A 21,950-nucleotide genomic window follows, 5' to 3' on the forward strand; every position below is an offset into this window, starting at 1 on the left:
ATGCAGCGATATAAATTATCAAGGATTTTGGGGTTATCAGCACATATAAGCATGAAAATATACCTGTAATACAATCAATTACTAATTTGCAAAAGCAACAGACGTTGAGTGGAAATACTACTTTCTGAGTGATTATCCGCCTAATTTTTGTGTATCAAAACGAAAATTTAGCAACTGTTTTTCTTACACTCGTGAATCAAATTTAAATTATGCCATTTATCTGTCTGATTAACTTTTTGATAAATTGTAGTTTGTGTGTATGTTGCTCAAGATCTCATGAAAACATTAAACTCATGCTGTTATAAGACAAGCACCCATTTAAATTTTGGACCCATTTCCTCAAAGGAATGTTTAGAAAATGAGCACCAAAATGCATGTATATGCCTTCTCAGTGGTGTAAATCCATGACATTGTACTATTCAGGTGGTGGAGGGGAATGAAACAATACACAGCAGAAACTGTGGTGTTAACCGGTGTACATAGAGGACCACACCAGTTATTTTACACTGGTGTTAATTGGTAGTGTTAGTTTTACACCTATAGGTGTTATTACAACACCTTTTGTTATTACATTTACACTCTTTGGTGTTATGTTTAATCTCTAGGGTGTAATGTTAACACCTCAGGGTGTGGTCCTCTATTGACACCAATTGGTGTCAGTTTTAACACCGCAGTTTTTACAGTGTAGTTCATCCCACCCCACCCATGGCGGAAATCTCTCCCCAAAGGTAGGGAGGCCATGGGCAGATCTAGGATTTTCCAAATAGGGGGGGGGGCGCATTTTTCCCCCGAGGGCGGAAAATTTAACAAGCAAAAAAAACACATCTTGATCTGTTAAATTATATTATTTTCAGCCCGGAGCATCACTTTAAAAGGGCTTCTTATTTGAAGGGAAAAGGAGAGAGGCAGAAAGAGAGAGGGGGTGGGTGGAAGTTTTCTGGCAATTGCATCATAGTACATCAGAGACAGGAATCATTAAATGCGAGTTGCTATTTAGATACTTTTTTTTATTTCAAATCGAAATAAATTAAACATTAATTACATACACCACACAGTTTGGTCCACAAAATTTACATCAAGATACACTGACAAGTCATGACAAACTATATTCAATTAAAGTTAAAGTGACTGCTATTATTGTACTTTATTTTACAATTTCTCACATTTTTTGCTATATCAGCGCAAGGTTGAAGGTCACAAGTGGAAAAATAAATAACTACACACATACATGTACACATGCACTCAAAATTTAAAGTATTGACTCGAATATCGTACCATTGATATATTTGAGTAATAATCATTTGCAATAGCTCGGCCTAATTACTGATCGTATGAGTAATGATCTCCAAATTGCATCAATTCTATTTTGTAGGATGGAAATAAAGCATGCCAAGAAGCTGTGAATTGAGTACACAAAACCAAGTCGAATATCAGTAATGTAATGATTTATGAAAATAAACCTGTCCGATTAAAGCTATGTTGCACCACATTAAAAATCAAATGAATCAACGTTAACGTGTAAAAGTGTTGAAGTTAATGTCGCAGTCACATTTTCCCGACGGCGGCAGTACGGCGAGTCGAAAACAGCCGTTTTATTCATTTTTTATTCAAACCACCAATATGTAGATGGTACAAAAAATGTTAAAACGGCTGTTTTCGACTCGCAGCCGCCGGAGGGGAAATGTGACTGCGACATTAACAATGCCGAATAACTCGAGTTATGAATTTTTGGGGTACTTGATAAACAAATATGAAAATACCACAACTTAGCATAAGAAAGTGAGTTAAATCAAATAATTTAGAAAAATAATTACATCAGAACATCACATTGAAATTTTTTAAAAAATGTTGACTCGTAAAAATAATATCTTTGTCAGAATGTAACGCCATTAATTTGTCAAATTCCATAATCAAATCATAACGTACAAATCAAAACTTCCATTACATACAAAAAGTTGCACAATATGTCCTAGCCAATCCGATTCCAATATATTAGAAAATGATAATGATAATAATTGCCTCTGCCCGATGGTCATTCTACCTATATGGGATACACTTACTACTTAATACCAATTATCGTATTATCGTCAATTTTATGTAAGCTCCTAATTACATCTTAAATTAGTATTGACCTATCTATTTGTGACGGGAAAGTATAATGGGGGTCTATAAACTAAAGTATTCAAACATGCTAATACAAGAAATCTTTTTCTAAGAAGACGTGCAAGATAACAGCCTGAAAGGGGAATCTAAATTTGAAAAAGCTACAGCAAACCTAATTTTACAAAAAATTGCATGAAATGAAAATTTGCACGGTATTCCCCTGCCAGTAGAACGGGTAAACTGTAAAACAGAATTTACTTCACCGGTCAAAAGGGATTTGCACATTTGTCCTTGCCATTTTTTATTTCTAAAAGAATAAAAACATTCTATAAAGTTGAAGAGTTGCACTATTACCCAGCCACTATCCTACGATCTGTATCATCCTATTTAATTGGTTAAAGAGCTGAACCGTTTTTGTCTTCCCGTTCTTGATGAGAAAAAGGAAACTTATCGAATAGCGTTGTTAACGTTCAAGCGTTGCAGAAGCGTCGACAATCACATGATTTTAACACTTTTAATAATCTACATTTTTGAAAGATTTGTCACTTTCACGATGCAGAACGAATCCAAGATCCCAGTAAATGTAATGAAAATGCCTGTCAAGTAACAGCTGAGAGGTCTTTGTCGAAAATTGGTGATCCGTAACAGCAGTTTCGTTACAAATTTCGGAGCTGACGAAAACTTGCAAATATGTCGTCGTTCAACGTCTAGAACGAGACAGCTGTTTTAATTCACCGATTCTAACAAAGACTTCTTGGATGTTCGTTGTCATGTAGGGCGTTTTTACAATACATTTTCTATGTTCTTGAACGCGTTCTGCGCGCCGCGCAAAAACTCCCAAATGAAAATTGTAAGAGCCAATAAACTGACCAGAGAGTTGCTGACAAAACTCTTGATGATCAAAAGGTCGAATATTCCACACTGATCATGCTAACAGAATAAAGAAAAAAAATCAATCGACTAACAATGATGCAGAAGATCTATTCTACAATAGTAAGTTGCTCCTGTCAAAAGTCAGAGAATATAACATGTTTAATATACAGCAAACTCAAAAGAGTTTCACGAGCTGCCCTGTAACATAAAGCTTAGCAATTGATTGTTGAACGGATTTTTACGATTGATCATGCACAATAAACAATGCAATCAATCATAGAAACCAGCCTTACGATCAATTGCTAAGCTTTATGTTACGGTACCCAGGGGCCCGTCTTACAAAGAGTTACGATTGATCCGATCAATCGCAACTATGGAAAGCCAGCAACGTCAACATATAAAACGCATGTTTGTTCAAAAAAATTCTAGATATGAATGTATATCCATAAATTCGCTGATTTATTGACAATTTGATGTGTTCTCCTTTGTTTACAAAGGACACTTTGTAAATTTCCTGTAGAAGAAATTATGACACTGGTGGATTTCCATAAAGTTACACGATTGATTGGATCAATCATAATTCTTTGTAAGACAGGGCCCTGATCTGCTGGAAATCAGATCGTGTATCTCTCTTCGAGGAACCTAAAGTGTACAGATAAAGCAAATCTCAGATCTACAAAAAAAATGTTGCACAGAAAGTCCATAGCCAAGAAGCATACAAAGATAGAGTTGATCAAGTCAAGTAGCACAAGCAATTACAAAGCAGGAGAAAAGGAATGTAACATATATATTCTAGAAATTAGTAATAAAAAACTAATACTACAAACATTAATGATTGGCAAGCAAAGGGATAGCTTCTGTTTCTGGAAATGCTTAGACTGAAACGGACTAATCAGAGACCAATCATTCTAGTCTAATCTTAAGCAAGATTTGGCGATGCTTTTGCCTATTTTCGAAAAAAACACACTGAATTTTCAAAATTTGGATATGGTAAACAAATACAGTTGAACCGTATTGTGCAGGCCGACTCAGAAATTGCAGTTACTGCATCTATGCAACATTGAATTACATAGAGTGGTGGTATAGGGTACAAACAGAAACAGAATTGAAGTGATAAATACAAAACAAAAATAAAAGTACAATGGCTTGTATTTCATACGTTGCACGTGAATACGGCGAAGAGTAACCGAGTTGAACCATTTAGAGGGAAATGCATTTCTAATGTAAATTTCACGAATTTCATGAATGTAAACATACCTGTTTTGTTAACTTTACGTTTGGATGTTGTTTGATGTCCATTTGTGCATACACTGATAGAAAGTTCGTTCTCACCACCCCAACTCATCACTAATTTCTACTGAGAATGAAAAGTATGTCATCGATTGACTGATAAATAACGTAAAAATAGTATTTTTGCGACTAGCTACTGCTCATTTTTTTTACCTAAAAAACTCTACTATCTTTTTGTCAAGGTGTAAATGGATGACACAAGAATTCGAGAGAAATATTTTTTTTCTTATTGCACATTGTGTTATTTCCTTTCACCAATCTTAAATAAAATAAATATTGCACTTTTTCCAGAGATAGGCCTAATAATCGACATTTATTGGTATACATGATTCAGCAGTGTTTCCACTCTTCCCGAAATTCGGGAAATTTCAGGAAATTTTGACTTTTTCCAGGAAAGGTTCGGGAAATGAAAAAAATCTAGGAAATTTCGGGAAATCCGAAAATTACAATCAAACAACAATTAAACGTAGAAACTATCAATATTCAGGTTACATTTCAATAATGTTTTACACCAATACGTAGCTAAAAATTTTCCGCTAGCGCTCCGCGCTCGCATTTGTAATTTTGTTCCTATTTTTAAAGAGGACGTGAACAAAAAATAATGCTATATTCCTTGATTTTGGCCACCTAGGCCGAAATTATTATTGTATTATTGCCCGATTTTTGTTTAAAATCAAACTCGAAAATTCCAGGAAATATCTATGAATTTCAGGAAATTTGGGCTTCGGTTTCGGGAAATTTATTTGTGGAAACACTGTGATTCAGTAAAATGGACTAAAATATATCAGCAATCTTTTAAATCTGAATGGCAAGTTGTAGATCCGAAACTAATTTAAAAAGGGTGCATTGTAGAGAGATCAATAAAAGCGAGATTAACTAGATGAACTTAAAACATATTACGTTAGCTTTTTACGAATGCACGTTCTGTACAAACGTGTATGATTTCGATTTTTTTTTAGTTGGCTCCTTAATTATGTGTGAACAGCAAACTAAGAAGTGAAAAGCGTACTTATTATTGTAATAAGTTCGCCACCGCTAAGCGTGATATGAAAGCAACTTGGAAAATATTCAACGATGTCTTAAACAAAAGAGAAACAAAACAGAACAGTATCGGGTGAAAAAAAATTAAACAGAGGTCATGCATTTGGTGATGACCTGAACAAAATATATGTTTGAGGATTCTTTTAACCCTGAAAATTATACCGTCAAATTCCTACTGGCGAATGATACATTTAAGTGACATAAAACTGAAATAAGCACCAAAGAAAACAATCGATTTACATCGCATAAAAGAAACATAAAAATCTACAAGTAACGCCGTGAAAGCAGCAAACCGTATACTGCTCAAATTACCCAATGATATTCCTAGTCATTTCAACACGATTGCACTTAGCCCGCATGACAACTATTTCAAAGAAAAATCAAAAGAAAACGAATAAAAAACAAACATTCATAAATGATTATGGATTAGATGACTATATCAAAGATAACTGACAGAGAATTGGAACTACAAATTACATTTTTTATGTGCATTGAATAAAGGACCCTATCCACGAACTCAATGACTGCGCGTATAAGCTAGACCGTACATAGCGTGAGGATTTTTGCTCCGCGATACACGAAGATTGAAGAACACAATAAATGTATTGAAAATGTCCGTTAGACGACAAAGAACAGCTGGGAGGTCTTCGTCGAAAATTGGTGAACCGGAGCAGCAGTTTCCTCTTAAAATTTCTGAGCTGACGAAAAATTGAAAATATGTCGTGTGTCCAGAGTCTAGGGCGAATCTGCCCTTTCGATTCATCCAATTTGACAAAGGCTTCTGGGTTGTTCATTGTCACTCACGGAACAAATACTTTATCTATAATACTCTCGGATCCGACGTGCTTGCGTCGGGGAGCCTGCAAAAGTAATCTTCTTGTCGAGGACCAGGTTTTGCCACAATTTTTTAAATTACTTTCAACAGATTGTTTGTAAACATTATCATTTCGAATATTTCCTTTTAAAAATCCAGTTTATCAAATAAAAAAAAATGAGGACATTTTTTCCTAATGAAACGGGGTTTAAAGAGTAACGACACCCTTTTTATAATTTAAGCTGTGTTATTTTATATGCATTGAAGCCTGGCCTTAAATACAGGTAATATCATATTGTTGTAAAGTGCATACATAGTACCTCATAGGTCTAATCATGAATATTGCTCAACCATGCTACAGATACTGATAAACGCTGACGAAGACTATAAAAACCAAAATTGCACGTTTTCAAGACATGAATATAGTTTCCAAAAAGTACGATATATATAATGCCCATCGAACGTCAAAATAGTCACATAATGTCGAAGCAAGTACAAGTACGTCCTATTTTTTTTCTAAGTGCTACGTCACATCAATAACGTATGTTACAGTTTGGCCAGCTGTCACACAATACATTGATGATATAGAATGGTCATTCAAATAAGCTTTGAAACCGAGCCTTTATCATGTTTATTAAGCAACTTGGTGATGCTTTTCCCAAAATAACTAGAAAAGTACAGCAAATAACTCGTTATTTATCAGAGGGTTATGATTTATGTGTTCGATCTTAGCTTATGTGTGAATTTCTTGCAGGTACAATTAATTCCACATCGTGCCGTTCTCGACCCAGGTAAGGTAAACCCTTGAAATAAAGAATGTGTGGGCCAATCCTTTGTTCTCAGAAGCACGAGTTATTATTGTGCTTCATGTGCGGGTGTGTGCTGGCAATGGGATATGATTACGGTGAAGATGTACAAAACATGTGTATTTTTACACAGATTTTATTTTTTAAATGTCTTTATTTGACAGTAATGAGGTTTGACGTGGGAATCAACAGAAATAAGAGGATCATAGCAACGAACATCAGCCAAACATGATAATTACAGGATCTCCTTTAACCTTAAAAATTATAGCTATCATTTTTACCAAAAAAGAGAGAGCGTGTGTGAATGAAAATTCGTATAAATATTTGCGCATTGTGTAACAGCTGGCATATAGTTTTTGGGACTCGTTTCGACCACAAATTGATCTACCAATGAAAACATTATTAGATGAAATAATTTCAATCAAAGTTACGCCATCCTCTTCACATAAGAAGGAAATCATAAATAAATACATTTATATGTTTTGAAACGAGTCCCAGATATTTTTAGTGCATGTCAATCGTTCATGTCTAGTCGATGTTCCCAAAATGAGCCATTCTGACCATTTTCCCTTTCTCCTTTACATGACTTTTAAAACATTCAAAGGTTTTCATCCATGTAGATATTCGTGAATACAGATTTCACTGTATTCGTAAACATAAATTACAGTGATGTACATTGATATTCTTTTAGTGATAGCACGATGCCATCAGCCAATCTTTCCAGAATGAACACATTGTGAGATTCACTTCTTGTATTTGTAAACTTGATGATTCTTGATCGAACGCACTTAGCGCTCGTTTTTCTTTCACAGCTTTATAATGAATCTTTCATATGGGACATATCGAGAGAAATTAAATGGAACGGGATCATTATCCTTCCATATATGTTTTTTTTAATTTGACACAACCCAACCGAGAGTTTAATTAGGTACCATACTAGATATGAAAGGGCAATATATTATGTTCTCGTAATTTTTTCTGTATAGCGCTTATATTTTAGGGGCATTTCTCCGACCTCTTCTCAATGAGACCTTCAGATGACCTTAGTGGTGATATAATTGTCGACGATCCGTCTCTCTGTAGAAGTGGTCACTGAACAGTTTCGAGTCTGCAGTACTAAGTTTTCGAACTGTCAAAGTTCAGTTGTTTGTCTTCGAGTTCAGGGCATTGAAAGGCAACGTGAACTTAGTGCAGAAGATAAAAGTCGATTACTGTTTTTGTCGCCGATTCATCATCAAAATACTTACTTCCATTATTTTTTTTACACTTCTTGATTCAAAGTCCGAATCAATGTTGTTGTTTTTTGGAAAAACGAAATGTTCGCCATTGCATTGTCTTTAACAAGTATTCGAAAAATTGCGAAGAAAACGTTGGTAGTCCAGCTGCCATTATCGTTCACTTATTTATAATGATCAACAAAATAAAAATCTGCTGTACTTTATATGACATTCAGTTTGTACAGCGCTCTTTCATGTTCACTTGTCCAATCCTTGGAGCAGAATGTTTCTTTAGGCTGGTTTCTTGGTGGGAAAAGCAAGGGTGGAGGCATTTTGAAGAATAGGGTCACACATCTGAGCACAGCGGGTGTCTCATTGAGAATGCTCGATGAAACACCAATTTCTATGCCTTGTTCTATTTGCCCTATTTATTACTTACTTCTCGGAGCAGGAAAGAATTGCACTAGAAGATGACATCCAGTGTCCCATCGACAATAGATGGTTTGGTTTAGTGAGGGTTACCGATGATGTAGGACTTTAGGAGAGGAGGTAATGGTAACTGGGCCACTTTGTGTGCGGGAACCTGCCGCAGTATGGCCAGCCGACACATCCTCTGCAAATCCATGGTTGGCGGTAGCTCCCAGACCCTGACCAGACCATCATCTGATGACCCAGCTATGTGGGACGTGTCGTGTGAAAATGATAGATCGGTGATGTGGGGCCGGTAGCCAGGAACTGGGTTGCGAATCTGCAAGGCACAGTGAGTACAGTCTATGTTGGTGTCCAGAATGGCCAGTACTTGTGCCGTGTCCGAGTAGAAGACAGCTATTCGCGATTTGGAACCAGCTACCGCTACCATGGTCCCTTCACTGTTGTAGCTGAGTCGATCAGGAACCCCGATGTCTTCTGTCAAGGGTTCACTCAGCGTGCAGGCATTGGTGTTGACATTGTAGGTGACGAGTCTCTGCGACGTCGTGCAACAGGTCACCAGGTGGTGAGAGAAGAGCGGATGGAACGCATATGCCCCGACACCAGACAACGCGATGGACTTCCCTTGAGAATCTAGCCTCGGAAAGATTCCCCGAAAGAGTGTCAAGTTCTGCCGACGTACGATGAAAAGTGATCCCTTCGAGGAACTCACTGCGATATAATCAGCGTCAGGGGTAAAGCGACACTCGACAGAGTCCCTTCCGCTGTTGCAACAGTCGTTGAGAAACGCCGGGTATATCTCGTGACATGCCTGGCCGTAGAACGGCAGAAAGAAATCCGTTGAAAAGACGTACAGTTTGTAAACGCTCTTCAACTGAACGATGGATGCCGCGTACGAGTCGTTGGATGATACTGCGCAGTACTTGAAGACTCCCCCAGGTTGGAACAGAGTGTCACGAAGAAAGAAGTGCTTAGGGTTAGAACTGCTTCTGAAGACCAATCGATTGCTTTCAGCGTAACAGATGTAGCGACCATCACCTAACATCCGACAGTGCGCTGGAACCTTGTCGTTGTGACGTTTCCTCACCGAATAACATTCTGAAAAATGAGTTAAATATTAAAATGATATATATATATTATTATTATTCTTTTTATCGCAATAGTCAGGTATAGAACAAATATTCAACCCGCAATTACCAAAGACAAGTTTATCTTGATATATTTGCTCATGAAATGAGAAATTCCAAGCATTGGCATATGAAGTTTCGGCGTAGTTCCACTCAGTTGAATTAAGTCGCCATACCACGTACACATATTAAATATTTGTAACGTTAAATAGCAAGTGCATATTTTAAGCCTTCATAAAATCTTGGAAGCTCTTACAAATTTTGTAATGTGTTTTTTTTGTTTTGTTTCTTAAATGGACAAATTATTTTCAATTGGATCCCCGATAAACATACATTGCTATGATTATTTTTATTCATTCGAATATGATATCTTACTATTCTTGGCACCATCAAGACTCCACACGTGGACTACGTCGTCGCGTTGGTACAGCGTTGAACTGAGATCGATCCGCCGACCCGTGACGTCACTCGCCACACCCACACACGTGACCAACCTGGAATCGTCAAAGGGCGCAAACTGACAAGAGGTGTGCCAGCGGATGTTGGACCTCTCATGGGTGCTGAGATGGTACGACCGCGCAAGGTCGATGACGATGCGGATTTGACCTCCCGTGTTTCGCGGATATTCCGTAGGTCGCGCCGACGGCGATGGCGGTTCGGAATTGGTTGACGACGTTCTCGATGGCGACGACGGCGCCGAGGACGAAGGCGGTGAGTGCGTCATCGTGGAGGCGTTGACGCTGCATTGTCGCCGTTGTATCGTCTTCCAGGGAATGACTTGAGGGTTTTCTTGGGCACGCTGTACCGAGCCGAGGCTTCGGTCGTGCTCTTGCTATTCGAACTCCCCATGTTTTCTCCTTAAGAATTTAAATCATTTGCATGTTCTACTCTGTTAGAAGTCCGGCTGAATCTTTGGCAATCGTCTCCAGTCCACGGGAAATTCTGCGGTTCTGTTTTCCGGAAAAGACGCTGTTCGTGTAGTTATTCCATTCCAATGTTTAAGATAACTGTCCTGGTTATTTTGTCGGCATTTCACTCACAGTTGTATTTGAACCAATTTCCTTGAACCAGTTCAGAATCAAAAACCTTAATCAAATCCACAAACCCGTTGTGTGAAACTGCTTCCAGAAAAGACGAGCACCACGAATTATACTATTCCCAGAAAGGTGTCCCAGTGTTTTCAGCGATGCGTTAAAAGCAATTTTCTATCGAGTCGAGTTTATTTTTGCCAGACTAAAACAAAAAAAGAACTCTCCGGATTAGATTCTCCTCACGCATGTACTCGCTCGAGCAATTCAATGAAAATGTCAATTATTGATGAGCACAAGATTGTCGAAGATGATTTACTGATCGGGATCGCAATTCCTCGGTATTATCTTCAAACCATATCACAACGAATGGGTTATGAAATGCATGGACCTTGTAATTTGCTTTCTTGTTAGGTACCTAGGGATAGAGTTCTCGTGTTTCAGTGTAGAAACGCATTGCTAGTTTATAAGTAAATCCTATGCCATTTAAGGATTGGTTGTAGCCACGTAGTTCTACGGGTATGCTTGCTTCTCTATAGAGTCGTACTTGATCTTGAGAGGGATGTCTGGTTGTTTATGCGGGTATTGGTATCAGATTGGAGCCACGTATCACTTCGTTGCTGAGCGTCTGGTCGTGTATCCGCACCGGGAAGATATCTGAAAAACAAATAAGAGCAAGGAACGCTATATAAGACGATATTTCATGCTATTCTTAAAAAAGAATTTCCCCTTACATCCACGAAATGTGTTATTTAACTGTAAGCAAAAACTTATTTCAGCCGATTTATGTACGTTAAAACGATACCGAGTAGAAAATTGCCCTTTTAATGATTAATCTGTTCATAAACAAGTCATATATGACCCTATTTGCATTATGTGTTATATCAGTACTTAGACTGCGTATACTTGATATCGCTTTACATGTAATTAAATCCCTTGAACTTGTATGTCTAAAAATATATTGGAAATTAACGGTAATGTGCGCTATAATGAACTGTACCATTCTGTTATTCATATATTTCATATTCAAAGTGAAAAAGGTTAATGTAGCTTTTGGTTAAAGCATTAAAAATGAATTTGATTATGTAATTTATGATAGTCAAGGGTCTACGTATAACAAAGTTGGTCGCTGCTCCACCGTAACGTTAGAACAAAATCAAGAGTATTTCTTAAAAAATCATAACTATTGTATTCTGTGATGGATTTTCATAAAAAAAGGCACTCGTTGATATTTGACTTATGGTAATAATATTAATAACAATATGCATTTATCAAAACCACCAAGTAATTTCAAGTGGCGCCACCATATGTAATGTAGTGTACAATCTACCGTAGACAGAATAGTTACATGTCCGTGGTGATCGTGCAGTGCGATGACCCAGGCCAGTCCTTATGTAGAAATCACATGACCTTGGCCTCAACCACTGTCATTAAATGAGTCTATCTTTAGAGCGCCAATCAACCAGGGTATCTCCGTAATGTACAGGTGCAGGGAGAGAAGTGGAGAGAGGGGGAGAGAGGGGGTGGAAAGCCGGCAGGATCGGGAAATGGCGCCACAATTTATAGTGTGGAGAGAACGCGGGGAAACAAATGAGAAAATAAACGGGATTGTATATTATTCAAGCCTGTGTTGGAAATGTATGGTAAGCTTGTGCGTGCGTGAGATAAAATTGCAGAGAGAAGAAAAGGAAGAAAAATTATATAAGAGATAGAGGAGAGGGAGAGAGAGAGGGAAGGAGATAGGGAGGGAGCTGTGTATATGTTTCAGTCGACAACAACACTATCTGAAAAGTATGTTCAATGGGGAAATTTCGAGGGGAGGGATAAAAGAAAATGTAAAGATAAACATGATAAAGGGGGAAAGAGGGGGAGAGGTTCTATAATATAGTCTTGCAAAGTTAATGGTAATGTATGGTTCGTTTGAGGGACAAACGAGAAAGTGAAGGGGGAGAAGAAAGGGTAGATATAAACGTGATAAAGGGGGAGAAAGATGGAGAGAGAGAGAAAGACTGAAAGGCATGCATTGCGTAGGCCTATGTCAGTGTGTGGGTACGTGGGTGTACATGGGGGTGTGTGAGGGTGTGTGTGTGTGTGAGAGAGAGAGAGATAAACCATACATCAAGGTGTCGGGAATAAGAAACCACGTATTTACGGGTAGCTGCTATGCTCGTGATGGGGTCACGCAAAACGAGGATGGCGCGAAATGTTAATTCGTGATTGATGCATTTCGGATAGATTATTGATGGAATACAATCTGATCGATTGATAGATTAGAGTAGGCCTATAATTATGACCTCTATAAACACTGAGGGAAATGTTAAAATCACCCAACTTGCAGACCTCTGCTTCGTTTCGAGGGCCAACAACATTACGGACTATAAAGGTGACATAAATAGGTCCTACATGTATTTTCTGATGCACTTTGACTTGAAATTGCATTACATTATGGCGATCAAGTGATATGGGTAAATAATTTTTATAGCCAACAAACTTGAAAAAAAAAACTTTTTAGATTCTAAAATGTCTAAAATGAGTGCCTATCATATCATACGTATTTGCCACCCCTGACCAAGTAATTCAACAACTATTTTTAAAAATAATTAAAAAAGTATTACTGAAACCTAAATCTAAATACATGGACAAGTTAAAAGTTATTGTTATAAATGTGTCATTAAAATTGAGATTACGATGGCAGTAGAATTATTATATGATTTCGTAATGATCAATAATCCATCGACACGTGATTTACATACTAAGGAATGCTAAACAACAAGTTTACATATTTCACTATTAACATGATAAAGAAACCTGGGTCATTAATGCCATGCAGTATAAGTCAACGAAACGAGGGATAAAAAAATGGAGGTTAGAGATAACTTGTAAAGATGTTCGTGTTTTGTTTGAAAAAAATGGCCTAGAATATTCACTTATTTACTTCAAGGGGTAATCCATTCTGAAAATTGTAATATCTGAATACATATAGTAAATTAAACGCTGGACATAATATCACAACTATCTGATTTAAAAGACGAAAACTAACGGTATTTCAAAGTTTAGCAACATTTTTGGATAAAAAGTTCTGTGTATGCATGTGTCTCATGGTGCCATGTCCTCCATTTTCCCCTTTCTTATCTTATCACGTGAAATAAAACTCTATTTTTCATATTTTCATACGTGTGTGTAAAAACATGTCTCCCTTGGAAAAAAATGATGGGTTTCAGAAATGATTATTTTACACAGTAAATCCTATTTTCGAATTCTTTGAGAATAACATTGGAATCATTATGACAACATCAGCTCGATCATTGCATGTGGAGATGAATAGAGCAGGTTTCATAATGCAAAACTTGAAATTGTCATAACTTTGTTATTCCTCGTCAAATTTTGATTAACTTCTAGTATCTTGTTTGTCTAATTAATGCAGTTTACATTGAAACAATTCGAGCTAAAGCCGGGGTAATAATAGCATGCGCTTTGTATCCTCAGGCAAATAGCACTATAATATAAATCGAGCTATTAATTACTATTATTATTATTATTATGATTACGTTTTCTCTTCAAATCATATCATTTTCAGCCTGGGCCCGTTTCATAAAGAGTTACAGCTGTTGTAACTTTGCCATTATTGCAACTACCATGGCAACTGGGCTCAGTAGCCAATCAAAATCAAGCTTGCCATGGTAGTTGCCATACTAGCAAAGTTACAACAGGTCTGGAGTGCCCCTTTAACATTGAAATTAGTTCCACCGGACGCTATAGCCCCTTTTGCACTTGCAAGTCTTATAACATTAAGAGCTTATGTGAAAGTAGCTTGGTAATTGAATTCCGTGGTTTTTTTTTTTTTTGGGGGGGGGCTAAGATAACATTATTTTCAAGCAACCTCTCACATTTTAACAATTACCGGTATTTTTTTTACCCGTGTATGAAACTTTGTCATCAAGGTGCTCAATTATGTTTAGAATTGCTCTCAAATTTTCACTGACCGATATTTTGAGTTTGCTGATAACAATAACCAATTTGATGATTCCATCAGATGAACTATATATATACTGCAAGATCAAATAATTGATGGTGAACTATAAGGTGAAAGTGTGTGGTAATACGTTTAGAAATGTTAACGTGCGTTTTAGTCATTGTGTTCGTTATCATTCAAATCTGGGAACAATTGCATATACATATAGATCCAACAGTTGATTATTTCATTTTAGAGACAAACATTGCCATTATGCCTATCATAGCCATGTCTATATTTAAACAAACTTAATAATCACCGAAGTTATGTAAAGGTGTTTTAATAACTAACCAAGTCAAATATGCTAATGGATTCGTTTTTAGAATTATGATACACGATCTAAGGTCCACCAGACTTTTCAAATGTATTATGAGGAGGAAATTACTCCTTTTGTTTTCTGGTTGCTGATGTGCATGCGTGTACACTAACTGTTACTAAAAATTGTTACTGTAAGTCAAATTTTAGTTATCTTTCCAACTTTAGCTGGCATATAATTGATATTTGTTCCTTATCATGATGTTGATCTAAATACTATCTTGGGGACTACACCGATGTCATGCTATTGGCTTAGGTAGGCATATATAAGTTTTACACCACAACTCGATAACGCCAAAAATTTCGTGTATAATGATGACAAAGGCGTCTTTAAACTTTAACTCCTGCATAATAAAGTGAAAATTCAAGTGCATGAATGCTATTGTCAGTATTCAGATATAAGATTCTTAATGACGTCATTAACTACGTCAAAAGTTGGGGGTGATTAGAAATCAAGGACATCCTCGTTTAAATTACAAACAATCTTTATTTTTCTATATGTATATTATATAAATCAGAATAAAATAGGTTTATCAATATAAATTGGCCGACCAATTTGAAAGTAGAGGTTTGTTACAATAAGACCTACATTGAAAAATACAAGAGTACATGTACAATGAAACAATATTGCGAAGAGTTAAAAAAATTAAAATACAATGATACTTGACTAGTTATAGGCATATATATGTATAGCTCTGCGAGATTAAAGGATTTCAGAAAGGAAAAGGATACAAAGTAAAGAGATAAAGAAAGACGAAGGAGACGACAAAGAAGAAGAAGGCGAAGGTGTAGAAAAGAGGAAGATATAAGAAGAATGAGAGGAAGTAAGCAAAAAAGAAGAAGAACAAAAAGGAGGAGGTGGGGGAGAAGAATAAGAGAAAGAGGAGGACAAGAAGAAGAAGAGGAAGAGAGAAGAATAAGAAGAAGGACGAGGAGGAGAAGAAGAAGAAGAAGTGAGGAGGAGGAGGAGGAGGAGAAAAAGAAGAAGAAAAAAGAAAAAGAAGAAGAAGAAGAAAAAGAAAGAGAAGAAGAAGAGGGGAAGGAGCAGGAGGAAGAGGATGAGTAGGAGGAAGAGAGGATATGAGGAAGAGTTCGCTGATGTTATTAGCGATGTTTATTTTTCTATTATTATGGTTTCTTTTATTAGGCGGAATAAAAAATGATATTGAGCGTTGCAATTATCGTGATGGCGATGCTCCCTGAGATTACTTTCATGTTAGAAAATGAATATTCTTGTTGGAGGTATAATGTTATGGATGCACGATGATGACGACGATGATGGTGGTAATGATTCTGATGGTGATATTGTGATAATGATGATGATGATGATGATGATAGTGATGATGATGATGAAGATAGTGATGATGATGACGACGATTTTGGTAATAGAAGCAGTGGTGATGAGTAAGAATGATGGTGCAAATGAATAAGGAGCAGACTAATTGACGTCATCGCTTTCTTGGAATACGTGACATCATCTCAGCTTGGAAAATATGGGTCATTCCTAGCATATTCACCGCAAGATGGCGCTAGACCTCACAAAAGCACGATAGCAAACACAGTCATTGATCAAGCCTCCCGTCGCTCGCTTGCTCTGCATGCACTTTCTCTCCACAATAATCAGAACAAAAGATCGTGATATACCAACGGTGAATAATCCATTAGCGATTGTCCAGGGTCTTCGCTGAAACAACAAAGCAATTTTCATTAGTGGACATAGAAGTTCGGAAATGTCTTAATTCCCCCAAAATTACTATCTCTCTCTCTTTCTTTCTTTCTTTTTTTACAGATTTATCCCATCTTTGTGGTTTCCCTCCATTTTCTTGGCTCGAGACCTGTAGAATTAATGAGGTAATGATCATATTGTTGGAAGGCCTCGGCAAAATGCAACATATAACAATGGTATCACGACATGGGTAATTGGATGGATTATATTGCATTGTGAACATTTGTTCTTAATTAAGTCGATCTTCTGTTGAATAAATAATAAGGAAATGGCATGAACAGAGTATCTTGCCAAAATGAAGAGAGTGGAATACCAAAAAACAGATGGAAGAATGAATTAATATATCCAGATGTTTATCCAGAGTCGCAGTGTGAAAGAAAATATGACTTTGTGAAGGTAAGCTGTAAAAATATGACGGGTCTCGTCTTACGTTGTGATCACCAGGGCCTGAGACTCGAGGGTGGACCGTTGAGGTCTCGGATCCTTTGTGCTAAAAACGAAACTATATGGGCTCAATATGCTTCGATCTAAATATGGTCAGCATTGACTCAACAAGCATTCCTCCTCACAGTGCATTGTTTAAATGGTACCAGACAATTTGTGTATGTGTACTTACAAACAAAGAAGAAATCGTTTTTGTATAATCATTCATACGGGATTCTTTTTTTTAAATGAGTGCACGCGTTGGTATGAATAATCTATAACGCATTTTCATTAATTTGATGCAAGATGAAATAAAAATGTATATAAAATTGCCTAGGTCAAGGGCCGTGTCGGGAATCGAATCTCGGACTATACGATTATTCACATAGAGATTGATTGCAAGTGTTAAGCTATACCAGTTACCAGATGATTTTTTAGACCTCCATGATGAATATAAGTCGTTACATTTCATGTTCATGTGCACAACTACTGATAAAATTGGTTAGACATTATCTTGATGATATATAACATTTGTAATATCTATAAAATAAATACAAAAAAGTAGGCCTACTGCATGCATGTACATCTCATTTTAAAACGGAAATCAACCCATTTGAGTGGTATATAATACTCATGTATAAAATGTGATAAAAACCACGTCTTGTATCATGAAGAATGCATCACAATCTCTACTCCTTGGAGACAAAGAATCCATAAGAAAATAAGATAGTAACGATGATTACAATATGGATTCATTTGAAACTTCAACGGATGATACCAATGTATATTCCACTGCTCCATGAAAAAAATTATTACAATTCATCTTTAAAAGTAAAACTTGCCTTCAGTTCAACAGGGCTTTTATGTAAAATATCATTTATCTATTGGACATTTCCAAATAAAAGTGTCATCCTCCCGTTATGTGCGCCTCACTCTTGTAACTGCAAAGCACATGGATTTTTATATACGTAATAAATCAGTGACAAAATAGCTATAAGGTGCAAAAAAATACAATAATATATCATGAAAATATTTTTGATGGTCTTTGAGTGTACTGTCTGATCTAAAAAAATAAATCTAGGAAATCCGGCATTCCTATTCTCATTGAGATCACTTATAAGTTCGATAAACATAACAAAATTATTTTTCGTTTCTCTTTGCTTATAATTGTTTAAGATTGTTTTTTTCTCTGCACTAGACAACTCCAGTTAAGAAATTTTCTAAAATAAAAACGTCGACTTTCTAAGAAATGTGATGATTATAATCCTGCATAAATCTTTGATTGCCAAACAGATGTGTTATTGATCTACCTATAGATGTTGCTTAAACATGACAATGATGCGACTTTATTTTTGTAACCTTAATAGACTTATTTAGTGTTGATAAATATGTGACCGACTCCACAGTTGTCTAAATAAAAGTTGTCCGAAATTCTGGTACATTTCATACCATTATTTGGTCAGACCTAACCAACATTTATCTGATCGGAACTTAATCTATAACTTATTCTATGGTTATTTTTTTATCAATCATTACAAGAGTGTACTTGTAAGATTAGGTCACAGCCTAAGTAACATCCGACCCTTAACCATGGACCATTGTAAATTTGTTGTATAGGTCAATGTTTCAACTAACTATTCTTTATGTTATTATAAAAAATAATATATCTCGAGGTGAATAACCATCTTTTAAATTACATACCAGGTGATGAAGCATAATACACACAGCTTCAAGATGCATTTTTGTGGTGACTATTCTAATAATTATAAATATACATGATATACTTGCCATATTATATTCCGGCATGATTACTCAATAGCGAAATATAAAAGGACCATTAATTGCACAAGAAGTACGAAATTGACCTGATATGCTCATAATTATACAACATAGATCTCCACACGTTCTGAATGCACATTTCACTTATATAAATGGCGCCTCGTTGAAAGATTTCAGTACATATACCATGCGAAAAGCTTACCTTCAATTTGTACGTGTTCATCTCCTAGTGGTAAAGCTCGACCCGGCTTCCAAAAAGAGAGGGGCTCCCACTACATCCTCACACCAATAGGTCTCACATTCGTGTGCCGGTCGCGTGCCAGTCCTGACCATAACAGGGGGTTATTAACGAGAAAACGGGGTACCGGGATAGATAAAAGGGACAAAGAACTGTTCCCAACAAAGCCCGGTTTATCTCAGTCCAGCAGCTGGTTATTTTTTTCCCTTCCTACTCGACCCGCATCCTTCTCGTAGTAGGCGATACACACATGCGCGAAAAGGCGACACACACATTTTCCCCGTGCATCCTTTGTGTGCGCCAGGGGTGTGCGTATGTGCGAGTGTTGTGTGCGTGTGTGTGTGTGACGTGTGTTTTTGTGTGTGGGGAGAGCGAGCGAGCATCAATTTTCAAGCCGGATATTCACGATTTTTTAATCAGCATTTCCTTCTTCTTGTCCCTCATTTTTAATTGCGAATGATATGAAAGACTTGATTTCCTCCACGATTAATCAAAATTAGCATGGTTTTCGTCGTATTCTACAAATGCCTTTAGCTCCCTTGGCAAGAGGAATACTTGGGGTGCATTTATAATGCAGTAGAAATGTTGGCGTGTGTGTTTACATTTTCGACTCTCCGTTCGCGTGCCTCTTGACGATGACGTCACACTGACGTCGGGGTGCCTGGACAACGCTCGAAATAGCATAAGACGTGAAAAGAAAAATATCGCGACTTTATGTTCGAGGTATAAAAATACATTTTGACACGTTAAAGGCATCAAAGTTGATAGACTTTTTGTGGGGAATATAACACTTACATGTATTGCACTTACATTAGCATGTTGCAAATTCAAAGGACGACAATAGGTCGGAGGCAGGCTCATCTGCTTGGAAGGGAAGTCATCCCTGTCATGCTTGTATGTGTCGAGATGCACACACATCTTTGTAACGTGGATGGTCTGAAATTGAATTTTCACCTGTCAGTGTTCCATGTTTCTCCCATTATGATAGGATTTCGAACTATAATGCATTTCTTGAGAAATCATGGGTGGATTTGATGATAAAGCCTATCATCAAGAGTGCATCTCAGTTCTCATTGATAAGCCGAGGCCTAATCACGTACATGTATATGGGTGGTGGGGGAGGGTGGGAGAAGGGGGTGTCTGAATTTAGGTTGACTGGTCTGAAGAGTGGGCTGATGCCCGGTGCTCTTTAACACAGTAAATAAAGACGTCTTCCAGATCGCTTTATCACGACGAATGAGAGGTAGAAAGATTATTGAGAAGTACAAGAAAGGGTGCAATAAAGGCGTATATATAATGGTCCAGAAATAGCCCGGTATTTTCGAGGAAATGTTTGTGTGTCCTACTTGGCATTTCTTGTCCACGGTCCGAATTGTATATGGAGATAAAGCCACACGACTCCTTCGCTCTTCTACATTTCAATCATTTCGATAAACTTTCGAGGTGGACCCGTTTTGGGGATGGATGGGTTTATGGTTTATTCTCTGCTGCACGTATGTTTAGGCTAATAAGGGAATACTGCGCTATCACGATTTTACGTCCATACCAAAGAGATCATCACATGACAAGTAAACATGTTGTTTGTAGTTTATGATGCTTATGATGTGAGATGATGTTATGATGTATTTTTGTGTTAAATGGTGTTTGTTTATTTGCAGGACGCAATAAAAAAACACTTTTTCAAAACTGAACAGGCCAACCCCGCACTATAAAATAAAAAAACATAACAAATAAATAAAGGAATAAATAAATAAATGAATGAATAAATAAATAAATAAATAAATAGATAAATAAATAAATAAATAAATAAAATTGGGGGCCTGGGAACGCTTTTGGAAGGAAAAAGACACACAAAAAATGATTTTTCCCTTTAAAATGAAAGTAACTTTGGTGTCAGCAACAATGTGAAAAGCAAAAAAAAGTTTTCGTTTGAAAATAAAGGTGATTCAATCGAAAATAGAAAAGCCACCCTTTTTCTCTGTAAATCTCAACTTGATTTATATTCAACAATTGATTGAGGGATACCTACTGGTCTGCTTCCTGCGTGATCATCATTGATAATAACCGTAACACGGATATGAAAACAAAACTGATGTTTGTCCAAAAGTTACTTGACTCGAGAGTAAATATTGGTATCTCTTTGTTCCTTTACTTGGTCTAGTAGTCCATCTTTACTTTGTTTTTGTTGTTTTTAACTTCAAGAGAAATGCAAACACAGTTGTACAGTAACTATCGTCGTTTATAATCATAATTATGACCTAGTCCTACTCTGATGTAAAAATGTCAATTCAATGGATTAAAGTATTTAATGTGTGCAATAAAAAAAGCATTGTGACATCATTGGGGTCAATCGGTCAGGAATTTCAAAGAATAATTCATTTCTCTCATTGGATTGGCACCCCCCCCCCTCCCCCTTGTCTGCCAGCCAATATTTCTATTATACTCCCCCCCCAAAAAAAAAAAAAAAAAATCCCATTCTTAGAATGATTTTACTCAAAATCATTAAAGGTTGAATGAAGATGATGGACACATGATTTATTACTATTTCATACAATATGTAATTTTCACTATTGTGTTGAATTTGCTGAGAATAGACCCCCCCCCCCCCCCCCCTTACTGAAATCATGTTCTGGTAAATTGTTGTATATAATCCTCTGTTGTAAGAAAAGGAGGTCGTGTCATGTAGTGCTCTTAATTTCGACGGTTGAGGGCGCAGTCACGTGTCTCAA

General features: G+C 36.8%; 1 pseudogene; it reads right to left on the reverse strand.

Moving 5' to 3' along the window:
* Positions 1-5,798: 5,798 nt before the first annotated feature.
* LOC121423650 lies at positions 5,799-19,780 on the reverse strand (annotated as a pseudogene).
* Between the last annotated feature and the right edge of the window lie 2,170 nt (positions 19,781-21,950).

Source organism: Lytechinus variegatus, chromosome 11 (assembly GCF_018143015.1).
Source record: "Lytechinus variegatus isolate NC3 chromosome 11, Lvar_3.0, whole genome shotgun sequence".
NCBI lineage: Eukaryota > Metazoa > Echinodermata > Echinoidea > Temnopleuroida > Toxopneustidae > Lytechinus > Lytechinus variegatus.